General features: G+C 38.5%; 1 long non-coding RNA gene across 1 annotated transcript in view; it reads left to right on the plus strand.

Annotated features, from left to right (window-relative positions):
• Nucleotides 1–304: 304 nt before the first annotated feature.
• The window catches only part of LOC121029572 (uncharacterized), a 260,453-nt gene continuing 248,325 nt past the window's right edge, over nucleotides 305–12,432 (plus strand). The window contains exon 1 of the long non-coding RNA XR_005789775.1: nucleotides 305–400. This is a non-coding gene — a long non-coding RNA (uncharacterized LOC121029572). The remainder of the gene's footprint in view (nucleotides 401–12,432) is intronic.

Below are 12,432 nucleotides of genomic sequence, written 5' to 3' on the forward strand. Positions count from 1 at the left end.
CAAAGGTGAAAAGAGCATTCCAGAAATGTAGATAGGAGGGAGAGAGTCTAGTTTTCAAAGGGAAGTGTAAGTAGTCTAGGGAGGCTGTAAAATAGATTTTAAAGCAACAGACCCCAAATGATGAGCAGAGAGAGGAATATGGGATCCAAAAAAAAAAAAAATGAATAGAAAGAACTAATTTTGACAAGTAGTGAAATGCTACCTCTCCTGTCTTCTCTTTCTAAGCCCCCTGTCCTTAGTTTCCTAAAGATCATATTGGATTAGAAAGAAAAATATTTTATTTTGTATTTTTTATCTTAGGTAGCATAACAGAAACAAAGAAAGCCACAGGCTGCTAGAGATGACTCCTGCCAAGGTGGCAGCAGTAGGAGCCTATAACCAACAGATGAGAGGTGTAAAGGTAAGTCAGTGAATATGACTCTCTTCCTTCTAGATATCTCATGTGAGTGGTCAAAGGTGAAATTGAGGTTTGAATGAATTATATATAAGGCTGTCATAATCTTTAAGGACATTTTGGTTATTTCTAATTATAGCCAAATAAAAAGAGAACTTGATCATGGCCTACCTTTATTCATATATTCAACAAATATGTACTAAATATCATTATGTACCAGACACTCTTCTGGGAATATGGATGTGGATAAGACAGGTAAGTCCATTGCTCTAATGGGGCTCATGGTCTGGTGCCTGACACCTAAAACTAAACAGAGAGATGGACAAGGTCATTTCAGGTAGTGATGGCATGGTGATCAGTGAGTGGTTAATAGTGTGTGATCGATTAAAGTGGTTAAGTGATGTCCTCTCCAAAGAGGCATTTGCACAGAAACTTGATTGAAGTGAAGGTATGGGATGTATAAAGATCTGGGGGAAAGTATAGGCAGTAGAAATTGAAAATGTGGAAAAGTGGGAATGAGCTTGGATTGTTGGAAGAGAAACAAAGTCAGGATGGCTATAGCAAAGTGAGCAAGGAAAAGAGTGTATGGAAATGAGGTCAGAGAAATTGGAATAGAGCCAACCATGTAGGGCTTTGGAGACCATGTTAAGTGTGAATTTTATTCTCAGTATAATGGAAGCATTGGTTAGCTTTAAATGGATGGGTGACATAATCTCATTTTTATATTCCCTTTGAGATCAAAATTTGTGTCCACATCAATGTGCATAGAATCCACACCCATCATGAAGGATCTTTAGGCTGTATTTAGCATGCTCAAGATAGACACAATGCCTTTGTAAGAATCTCAAAGATGACTAGTATTAATTCCTTTCGTCTCTACATCCACGTGCTACTTCTTGTCAAGAGAGCCTTATTTTCCTTCCCCTTGAATTTAGGCTGGACTTAGTAACCTGGTTGAGCAATACAGTGTGACAGAAGTGATGATTTGGTACTTTAGATGTTAGGTCATTAAATTTCTTAGTTTTCCCCTGGATCTCTTAGAATACTTCATCTTGGAATGCTCTGTCTAAAATCCAAGCCACCACACAATGTGAAACCAAAGCTACATAAAGGAGTCATGTATGGGGCATCCCTGTTGACAGCTCCAGTTAAGGTTACAGCCAAAAGCTAACATCAGCTTCCAACCATGAGGGAGTCACCCTCGATGGCCAGTCCAGTCAAGACTTGAGGTAACTGTAGTCCTAGCCAACATCCAACTGCAATTTCATGAGAGTCCCTAAGGAAGAATCTTGATGAGCCCTGTCAATTTACAAAAGTATGGTACATAACTAATTCTTTTAAGCCACAAAGTTTGGGAGGCTTACAGGTTAGAGTAGTTGGCCACAATAGCCTTTTGCCAAAATGTTTACTATTACAACCATTTTCCTGATGCTAAATTGGGTATGTTAGGAATTACTGATCACTCACTCCTTAGTTTTTTTTTCTTTGATTTTTCATAAATTTCAAGTTTCTTCCTTCCTTCCCCTCCTTCCTTCCTTCCTCCCTCTTTCTTTCTTTCTTTCTTTCTTTCTTTCTTTCTTTCTTTCCTTCCTTCCTTCCTTCCTTCCTTCCTTCCTTCCTTCCTTCCTTCCTTCCTTCCTCCCCTCCTTTCCTTTCCTTTCCTTTCCTTTCCTTTCCTTTCCTTTCCTTTCCTTTCCTTTCCTTTCCTTTTTGTTGTATTTTGCAAAATAAAAGCAGGCACAGTTCTGTCACAGACATTTGGCTCAAATTCAAGAATAAAACAGCCCATACAGTTCTGGATTCTCCAGAGCTGAGCTCAGTGATCTCTCCTAAGAGCCATGAAGAACACCTGTTTAAGCATTATCTTCTATGGCTCTCACTGTCAATGCTTCCCCTCCTTCTTTGCAGTTTTCAGGTATTTTAATTTTAGTATTTTATTGTTATTATTAATCAAGAAAATTAGTTTCATTTTATCAACAGGCAGTTGGTGACTGCTTTCTTAAGTCACCGTGATTCTGTAGATATGTACATTATATCCAGGTCAGTTAGCTATTCCTGACTACAAAACATAGGACTAGGACAGTTCACGGATTAATTGATTATTGCATAGTGAGGGCTCTTCCTCTTAACATGCCAAGATGACCTAAATTTTATTATCCCATTTGTTATGTAAATATTAATTTTGGCAATAGCACATACTCAATATTAGTACATTACTTACTGCTTAAGTAGTTGGTAACAAAAACTGTGGTTCTTTAATCTTATTCTGAATGAACAAGGCAGTAAGTTGGTAGATAAGCATGGCTATGAATGTAGCTCTTTCAACATCCACAAACATGAATAAAGACAGGATTATGTAGAACAGAACAAAAATAAAATAAAGCCCCTGACTTCACATAACATTAAAATCTTTTTTGAGCAAAGGGAAAAAATAGAACGGATATCCTGTGGAACCTTCATGTCCATCAAGCCAATACCAAATTATGGAAAACACTTTGATTTGGAGTTGCAGTGACTTAGTTTAAGTAAACAATTAGCGCCAGTAGTCTGTTGGCTCAGCAACCAATATGGAGGTCAGTCCTAAGAAATTATTTTAATCTTGTACAAAGTAACTTTTCATTGTCTAACTAGGGTTTTTTTTAATGCTCTAAATAGCTATCAATTAACTTTCTATTTCTTGTTGTAAAATGTGAACATTACAATACTCTTGAACCATCCATAGACTCAAGGGGAAAAAATCACTTTGGTCATATGACCTCCATTACATGGGGCATAAATGTAGCCTATATATATATATATATTACTCATCATAACCACAATGGAACTAATAATATTCTGATATCAAGTTATATTGAGGAATTAGAAGAGATGTTTTTATTTTAAGTCTTTGGAAATCTGAATGCAACCAAGAAATTACTAAGAGAAAGTCTTCTTTCAAGGGCCTGATTTTGACAGAACTGAGTCTGTGGAGGGGCCTTCTGGGCTTGATAGAACTCTGGTGTTGTTTCATATGTTGCTCTTGGAAAATATTGAAGTTTCTTTTGAAATATTTTTCCTAATGATGAAAAACAGCTGAAATTAATGCATGTTATAAATTTAAATTGCATCACACCATTAGTCACAAATATCTCAATAGTAAAGAAGAATATTACCATTAACATTTAAAATGATCAACAAGCTGCTCAAGCTACATTTTTTTTCCACCAGATAAATTTATCAATTTGAGATTGAGTCTTGTCATTGTGCCTTGTTGATCCATTTCACTTGGCTGTAAGATATACCAACATGTTTTGTTTTGAATAACTGCTACTTTCTACAAAGTGATCTATTTGGGAAGGAGGTGGCCAGAGGGAGGAGTGAGGAAATAGATTTAACCTAATTGCAATAAAATGTTTTTTCCTTTTAGTAATTTATACAGGATGTCTATTTTTGTAAATGTAATGTCTGTAAATGTAAAGAAAATCTAGGCTTTTTCTTTATCAGGACAATGTAAATGAGGATGCGCATCGATTTCAAATGAAATTATTTGGGCTAATTTTCATTTTTTGATGTTTGAAGGAACCATATTACTATTTACGCATAAATAGCACAAATCTGATACCTGTTAAGATATTTTGGTCAGACCATCTAGGTTTTACAGAGAAGGCTGGGTCCTGGGAGCCCTTGCAGGAAACCCTGCCTGCAGTTTTCTTCCTTCACTTGACCCCTTGGGGAAGAACTTCCCTCCCCATCTGTCAGCATCTGCTCAAAAGCAACTGCCTGTCGGAAGCCTTCCCTGATATGTTGAGGTTTTCAACTACTGGACTCATAAAAGTCCCTGTAGCATATCTCTAATATTGTATTCATCTAATAGTATTTACATATGTTTATCCAATGCCATCTCCTTCTTTCACAAAAGGAAGGAAAAGAAGAAACCACTGTGGCTTTCCTCATGTGGAGACCATATCTATCTCATTCTTCAAGGTAATCCAGGGATTTGATGCTTAGTACCTGGCATGTGTAAAAAATGATACTGGCTGGTGAAAAGCCAAAGGGCTGTGCCCAAATATATGCCATTTTAAAAGCAGGGTTCTCTTTCAAACATTATAAGTTATGCCAGGAAAATATTGAAGTTTCTTACCTTTTATTTACTTATTTTTTTAAGTTTATTTATTTATTTTTGAGAGAGGGGGGTGGGGAGAGGCAGAAAGAGAGGGAGAGAGAGAATCCCAAGCGCAGAGCCCAACACAGAGCTCAAACTCATGTGAGATTATGACCTGAGCCAAAATCAAGAGTCAGTTGCCTAACTGACTGAGCCACCCAGGCACCCAAAAGTTTCGTACCTTTTAAACCAACAATTGATTTGTTTCTCTTGTTAGTAGTCGTTAACCTTGGTCCATAAGATTAGATGGCTTTAGTGCCCTATGAGAGGCATGAGAGTTTCCTAAAAGGATAAGAGTCATTCCTCCCTAACTTTGAGGGAACATAATAGTATCAAACAGATAAATAGTACTTCTACTTTTTTGATTGCAGATGCATGTAAACATTTATAGTTATTTAAAATAAGGAATGGTGTAGGGAAGTTGTTCTTTGGTATGTTGCAGGGTGTCTGAAAAACTTGTTAAAAACACGAATTCTGATTAAGCTCTTGGGTGGAGCTCAGGCATCTACATTTTTAAAACTGAAGTATAGTTGACAATGTCACATCAGTTTCAGGTGTACAGCAGAGTGATTTGACAACATTGTATGTTATGCTGTGCTCACCACAAGTGTAGTTCCCATCTGCCACTATAGAAAACTATTACAGTATCATTGACTATATCCCCTATGCTGTGCTTTTTATCCTTGTGACTTATTCATTTCATAATCAAGGCATAGGCACCTGAATTTTAAACAAGTGTTCCAGGTGATTCTGATGCTGATGCCTGCAGACTGTACTTTGAAGAGATACTGCTGTAGATGTGGAGATCACCTTCTTAAGAACCAGTTTTCACACATGTTTCTGTGTGTGTATGTATGTGATTTTTTTTTCTCTCCTTCACTTAGAACATAACATCAAATGCCTGGCCTTTTGCTTTTTTGACTCCATGGCACTGAATTCAGTATTCTGCCCTCATGGTACTACCAGAGAAGGCTAGACAGTCTCATTTCTGTTTTTGGTTTGTAAGAAGCTAGGAGAAATCTGAGTGTCTAAAAGGCCACATAGGGCTTCACTTTTCTCAGTAGTTGTGTGGATATTTCTGGTTTTTGACATCTGCACATACCAATACGGCAAACAAAAGTAAGTCTTTGGGAGTCAACACAAATTTGTTCCCTTTATCATCAAATGTCCTCACCTCAGTAAACTGCTAGGGCTGTTGATCCATTATCAATCCACTGGCGTCCATCTATCACTGTCCTGCTTAAAGGCTGCCAGTGACTCTACCTGCCTCTAGGAATAAGTGAACCCTGAGCCTGACTTACAGGTTCCTCGTGAGCTGGTTTCATGTCTTCCTTTCCAGCCTCGTCTGTATCAACATGACTCTCCACTTGATGGGACTTCTTTGAGTTTCCCTAAGATTGTAACAGGCTTTTTCACAGTTTCCACATCCATGTCACCTTCTGCCTAGAAGACATTCACACCTTTGACTTTCTGCTTAATGCCTACTCAGTCTTCATTGCTGAACTCAGCTATCACTTCCAATGGGAAACCTAGAGTGACAAAGCCAACTAGCCTGATGTATTTATTTTCTCTATTTTCATATACTCATCAGACTCTCATTTAAAAAAGCTAACACTAGCTAACCTCAAGTATACTGAGGTTAATGAACATATACACTCATTTAATCTTTTAAACATTTAATAATTTGAAAGCCCTATGAGGCACTTTCCCATTGTACAGTTGAGAGAACCAAGGCACTAAGAGGGGAGGTAACTTGGCCACATTTACTCCCATTAGTAACTGGAAGAGTTAGGACTCAAACCAATATATCCTGTCTCTAGCTCCATGCTGTTAACCTTTACAACAAAATCAAATGGTCTTTTACTTATGTACCTTCTCTAATAGATTGGGAATTCCTTGAATACAGGAGCCATGTCTTAGTTTTTCCTGGATTCTACTTTGCCAGTCAACTCCTAGTCCACAGTATATATTCAATTAACATGTGGTCGGATAATTCCTTTACTGAGATGACACATCCTTGCCTTGACAAGGATTTCAAGAACAATGGAAGCCACAAAAGAGACCTAATTGAACTGTCCAACCAGGGCCCATTAAAACCACCCAGTTACAGCCTATAGCAGCTACATAGGGACTTTTGCTTTCTACATTAAGCTAGAAATTAGTAAAATGCAATAAAATGCAACAATGATTTATTTGCCCTTAACTTCTAGAGACAGGGATATGAGTTAGGGATGATTTGTTCTTTCAGTCTCCTGTAGCTATTTCTGGATTTCTTTGTGGCAAGGGACATTAGTTTCACCTCATGTGGTGTGGGTCAGTGATGGGCCCAGTGATCAAAGTGCCAATGGTGCTTTGTGCTCAGAGGCCTCTGACTATCTCTCCTTCCCGTCAGTGTTCCCAGATAACACAGGCCAGCTCAACTGTGGAACAGTTTTGAGCACATGCCTAATCTTGAATGTGTCCCCCAACCTGGCCATTAGTTGTCCCACAACCTGACCAATTATCAACCTTAGCCAAGCACATACTCTATGCTTTAAGGTCAGATAGACCTGGTTTTAAATTGCAGTTTTACTTTTTATCATAAATGACTGTGGACACTATGCTTGACCTCTCTAAGCTATAGTTTCTTCATCTCTAAAATGGGATTAATAAGGGCATCCACCTAATGGGGTCATTATGAAGACTAATGGCAAAATGTGTACCAAGCATTACTATATAAGGCCACATACCTCAGTGAAGGTGAGTCCAGGAAACAAATTCAGTTCCTCTGATTCCAGAGCCTGAACTCCTAGCCACTGACTTCTCAACAGCATGTTCAAATGGCTCAGATATTCCCTTTATTTACTCTTCTTTCATTGCTGAATTCATGAAAATATAGCCTATCATTATTGCCTTTCACTGTGGACCATTTTTTCACCCACAACCGTCTGCCTCTGCTACCACCACAACATAACAGTCACTCTATAGGTAAATGGCAGCTGACCACAGTGATTAACAATGCTCCACTAGGATGCAACATTCAAACTCTGTTTATTTCTTGCTTCTCTGACAGTGCTGACTGGTTTAGGGTTAGCAGGGTGGCTTTACTTCATACCTTCATTTAGAAACCCAAACTGACAGGGGCTTTTTCATCACTCAGGGCTTCCACTTGGTTGACCAAGAGAAAAAGTCTAGAAGGAGTGCCAGGGAAGAGTTCTGTGGGCCAGGCCCCTAAGTGACAAATATCACCTCCATGCCACACTCTATAGTTAGAACAGATAGACTGGTGGGGAGGCCAAATATGCAAGAGAAGAGAATGTGAACTTTTCTGAGCTACCAGGAACTTTCTGCCACACCAGTTGAAGAAAGTCAAAACTATTAACTTTAAATGTCTCTAGTACAAGGGCAGTGTACCTTTCCAGCCCTTTCTTGAACCGTTTCTGTAGTTCCCCACTGCACTGTCTCTACAATGCCAGACTGTCCATTCTGCCTAAAGTCTCAAGATCACTTTCTTTCACACTAAAACCTTTTAAGGCAAAGCACAGTATCACCTCTTTCACTAGTATTCTCCCACCCTTCCTCTTAGCACAAGGATAATGAAGGTGACAGCAAACTCTCGTATTTTTTTTTTTAAACTTATTTATTTGTTTTGAGAGAGAGAGAAAGAGAGACAGAACATGAGCAGGGGAGGACATAGAGAGAGGGAGAGAAGAACACCAAGCAGGCTCTGTACTGTTAGTACAGAGCCCAATGTAAGGCTCCAACCCATGAACCATGAAATCATGATCTGAGCAGAAACCAAGAGTTGGACACTTAACCAACTGAACCACTTAAGCACCCCAAACTCTTTCTACTTTAGCTCACCTAAGATCACAGAAGGTTGGCAGAGGAAGAGGCCCCAACAATGCTTAGCCCAAAGTTTCCTTGTATGAAAGAAGAAGAAAAGATCTAGGGAAGGGAAAGGATGACTCAGGGCTAAAACCTAGTCTATCAGATTCTATTGTTTTCTCTATCCAATACCTCCTGTTACCTCCTCTTGGTGTAGAGCCAGCCCCATGGGACAGTTTTAGCAATAATAAAAAAAATTCTCCAATTAATCCAAAGTGCAGATTATTAAAACAATACGATATTTGGACTTATAAAAACAATGACAATAAAATCTTATATGGACTGACAGATTAAAAACATTTTTCCTAGTTCTGCTTCAGAATCCTGTAAGTTTTGAAAGTCACTTAGTTTTTCCTAGTGATTGCTCAAATTTCAGTGAGAAGGAATATATATTTATATATCTATGTCTATATATATAAATATATATATGTCTCTCTCTATATAAATATATATATATAGAAATATATATAACACTTGGCAATTAAGTCTAGTGATAATTGTTTTTGTGCATTAGTTATAATCAGTTTTTAAGCAGCAAAGCCTATTACTGTTACAGAGGGAGTTTCAGATGCCCTGCAGATTTGAGTAATTTTGGGTAATGCAGCTGTGTGTGGTAAAAAGATTTTACAACGCCTATAAAATGTTGCCTCATGACATGTTCAGCAGTGAATCTGTGGCACCATACAGCAATTTCAGTGCTTTTCATTAAATACCAGATACCATTTACACTGTGCAGTTTTTAAACAAGAGCCATCCTCCAAAATCAGAAGGATCTGCAAATTGCAAGGCATTTGGGAGTCCTGGAGTAGGTGGAAGCGTCTTAGATATTTTTTCTGGAAATAAATACAAAACGACAACCAACCAAACAGAAAACATAGCACATGAGGGAATTGTATTTGATCAGCATTGACCTCAGCTGCACTTAAGAGTGTTTGGGCTTCTCCCTACTTCTCTCATCTTCCCACAAAAGATGAGAATATCTGACTTGCAGCAAGTAGTTTGCCTGAAAATACAATTTCCCATGAAAAGCAAAAAGAATAAGAAAACTACAGTGAGTTGTGTTAGATTTCTTTTTGTTATGTGGAATCATCGCTCTTCAAGAGACTGGGGGGGTGGCTTCAGAAACCTCTTTTGTTGTTATTTTGATTGCAGGTAAGATAGCAGATGTAATTATGGAATCAATCATTTCTCATTTGAATAATTTACACATACTTGGTTAACTCTAATATACGCCAGGAAAATGGATGGGAGTTCAGGATTGAATGGCTGTATTTTTAAAACTGGCTTTTGCCCTCTTAGACATCACAGTGCAATGGCTTGAAGCTCTGGTTTCTTACCTAAATATGGGCCGCAACTGACTGTTTTTACTTGCATGTTCTAGCATCTCCTTAAATGCAACTGGTTCAAGTCTAAATTCATCATTTTTGTCTAAACCAGCCCTTCTCCTTGACTAAAGGAAATTACTGTGTCTTAAAACAGCAAAGCACCATGCAAGTGTTTGCTTTTCATTAGGATTATTCTCTACATTGGTAATTATCTCAGAAACACACAAAAATAAGGTTTTGAATGCATCATCCTTTCGGTTCCCAAGTTTTGTCCAATAGCGCAACCTAAGAACATCCTTTCTGGAAACGTGTGCTCATCTCTCAATGTCTGCCACCTTCATTGGTTGGTCTTCTCTTCTAATCAGTTCATTATTCTTTACTGTGTTGTCCTGTTTCTCAAGCACTGTGGTGTCATTACAACCAGGTCACAGACTCCTGGAATTCAGAGCCCGTATCTTAAGCCCCTTTTCTCAGCTGTGATGATGACTGAGCATAAGTTTGGATCTGAAGCATGAGTTCAAACCAACAATGTGACCCAGTGAAATCCAAACAACTTTCAAACCTCAGTTGTCTCTTTTGTAACATTAATAGGTGAATAAGGCCCAATTCACAGAGTTGTACTGCAAATTAGAGAGTAGAATATACTCAAAAGTCATTTGTAAGTATAGACCCAAAGGTACATCATTATTATTATTCCCCTCAATTCCTGGCTCAGCAGAATACATATTAGTAGATTAATTTATTTACGATGTTAAGTGAGTTCCCAAAATGTACTAGGACCCTGGAACATTTAGTACCAATCATTTGCTTTCCATTTTAAGAGTAAACCTTTGTGACCAGTCCTTTTGCTTTCTGAACAGTGTGTTCCCTGGATAGAAACACAAGATTCACACTATCCTTAAACCTGATGCAGCTTTCTCTATGTGTTTCCCAGAGTTTTGCATTTTATCCCATAATCACAATGCTGGGAGTTAATCTTAGAACTCAGTTAGGTTGTAGAGCATTGGACTTCATTCCTTTTCTCATCCATTGGCCAAACTTTACTGAAGGTATATGTTGGTGTATGCAGTGTAATGATAGATCTTGGAGATGCACAGATAATTTCAATACAAGATGCCTGTCCTCAGGAGCACCCAGTCTATGGGGAGGCATGCAGGCAAATAATTAGTCAGGAGGACCTTCCTGGACTCCATAGGTCCACTTACATCATATGCTGTGTGTGATGTGCATGTCACTTCACTTCTCTGACCCTAAATTTCCTTAACTGTTAAATATGGTTACTTTGTAGAGCTATTTTGAAAATTACGTATGCTGACATGTGTCTTAACATACAGTAGATAATAAATGCCGAATTCTTCTTCTTCCTACTTAATTCCATGTAAGTTAGGCCCACACATCACACACAGATAAATATCCTGGTTTGAAGGAAGAATGTGGCCAACAGTTGCAGGCACCATCCTAACACAGGGCACTGTTTTATACTTGGTTTATGAGGTCCTCAGAGAGATAATATCCACCATTTATTGACTGAATAGTGTGTCAGAAATTTCACACACATTATCTTTTGTCTTATGACAAGCCCAACATGCAGAAAGTATCTACATTTTATTAGGTGACAGAAGGCACTCAGAGAGTTTAAGCACAGGTGTTGAGGGGTGGACCATGGAGACAGACATAGCCATGCCCTTACTTGCTATGAGACTAATTTGGGGCAAGTTTTGTTTTGTTTTAATCTTCCCTTAGTCTTACTTTGTTCACCTGTAAAACGGGAATAATAATAGTTCCTTCTTCCATACAAGAATAGTCTTTTCATTTGTTTATTGAATTATTGATGTTGCACAATGACACTGTTCCAGAAACTACCAGACATACAAGACTTCTGCCCTTCTTTTTATTTTGTGAAGAAGGTGGACAATAAATACATAAACAAATTTAAAAGAATTTTAGAGAGGATAAAGTGATATGAAGAGGGAAAAAAAACAAAAGTGGGAGGAAAAAATTTTCTCTAAAGAGGTGACAAAGTGATACTTTTGCTGAGGAGCTGGCAATTCAAACATGCCAGGAAAGAGTTTTTGGGCCTGAGTTGAGGATTGATAAAATAATCTATTCAAAGCACTTCTTACTATTACTTTGAATAACCAGAAGCAGAGTCAAGAATTAAATCCAGATCTCTCTGGCTCCATGTTCCTCCCCCTACCACAGAGCCATGCACAATTAGCTACCAGCTTCCAGCATTTGTATTTCTCCCCACCTGGCTCTGATTCTGAAGCTGGGATGAGGTCTTTGAGCAAAAGCCATGGAGGTCCTGCTGCAGGATTACTCTTTCACCAGGTCTGTCGCCTCTCTTTCAGCGCGTCTTTTGCTAGACCTGGGCTCTGCCAGGGTCATAAACTGCCTGTCAAGGAGGAGAGCAAAGCGATAGGGCAAAGCACCAAGACCTCAGTCAGAATGCAAATGGTCATGCTTTCCGATCATATTATTTGTGTTGCATTTAGAGATGTGAGACTACATTGGACATGACAGGACAACATTACACCAAGAGGAGATTGACCATGATGAGGAGGAGGATGGAGATGTTCACTATGGCATCAAGATGGAAAAAGATTTTTATTTTTTTAACTTTATTTGTTTACTTTCGAGAGAGAGAGCAAGTGGAGGAGGGACAGAGAGAGAGAGGGAGAGAGAAAGAGGCTCCACAGTGTCAG

Source organism: Herpailurus yagouaroundi, unplaced genomic scaffold (assembly GCF_014898765.1).
Source record: "Herpailurus yagouaroundi ecotype Mexico unplaced genomic scaffold, PumYag 139, whole genome shotgun sequence".
Classification (NCBI taxonomy): domain Eukaryota; kingdom Metazoa; phylum Chordata; class Mammalia; order Carnivora; family Felidae; genus Herpailurus; species Herpailurus yagouaroundi.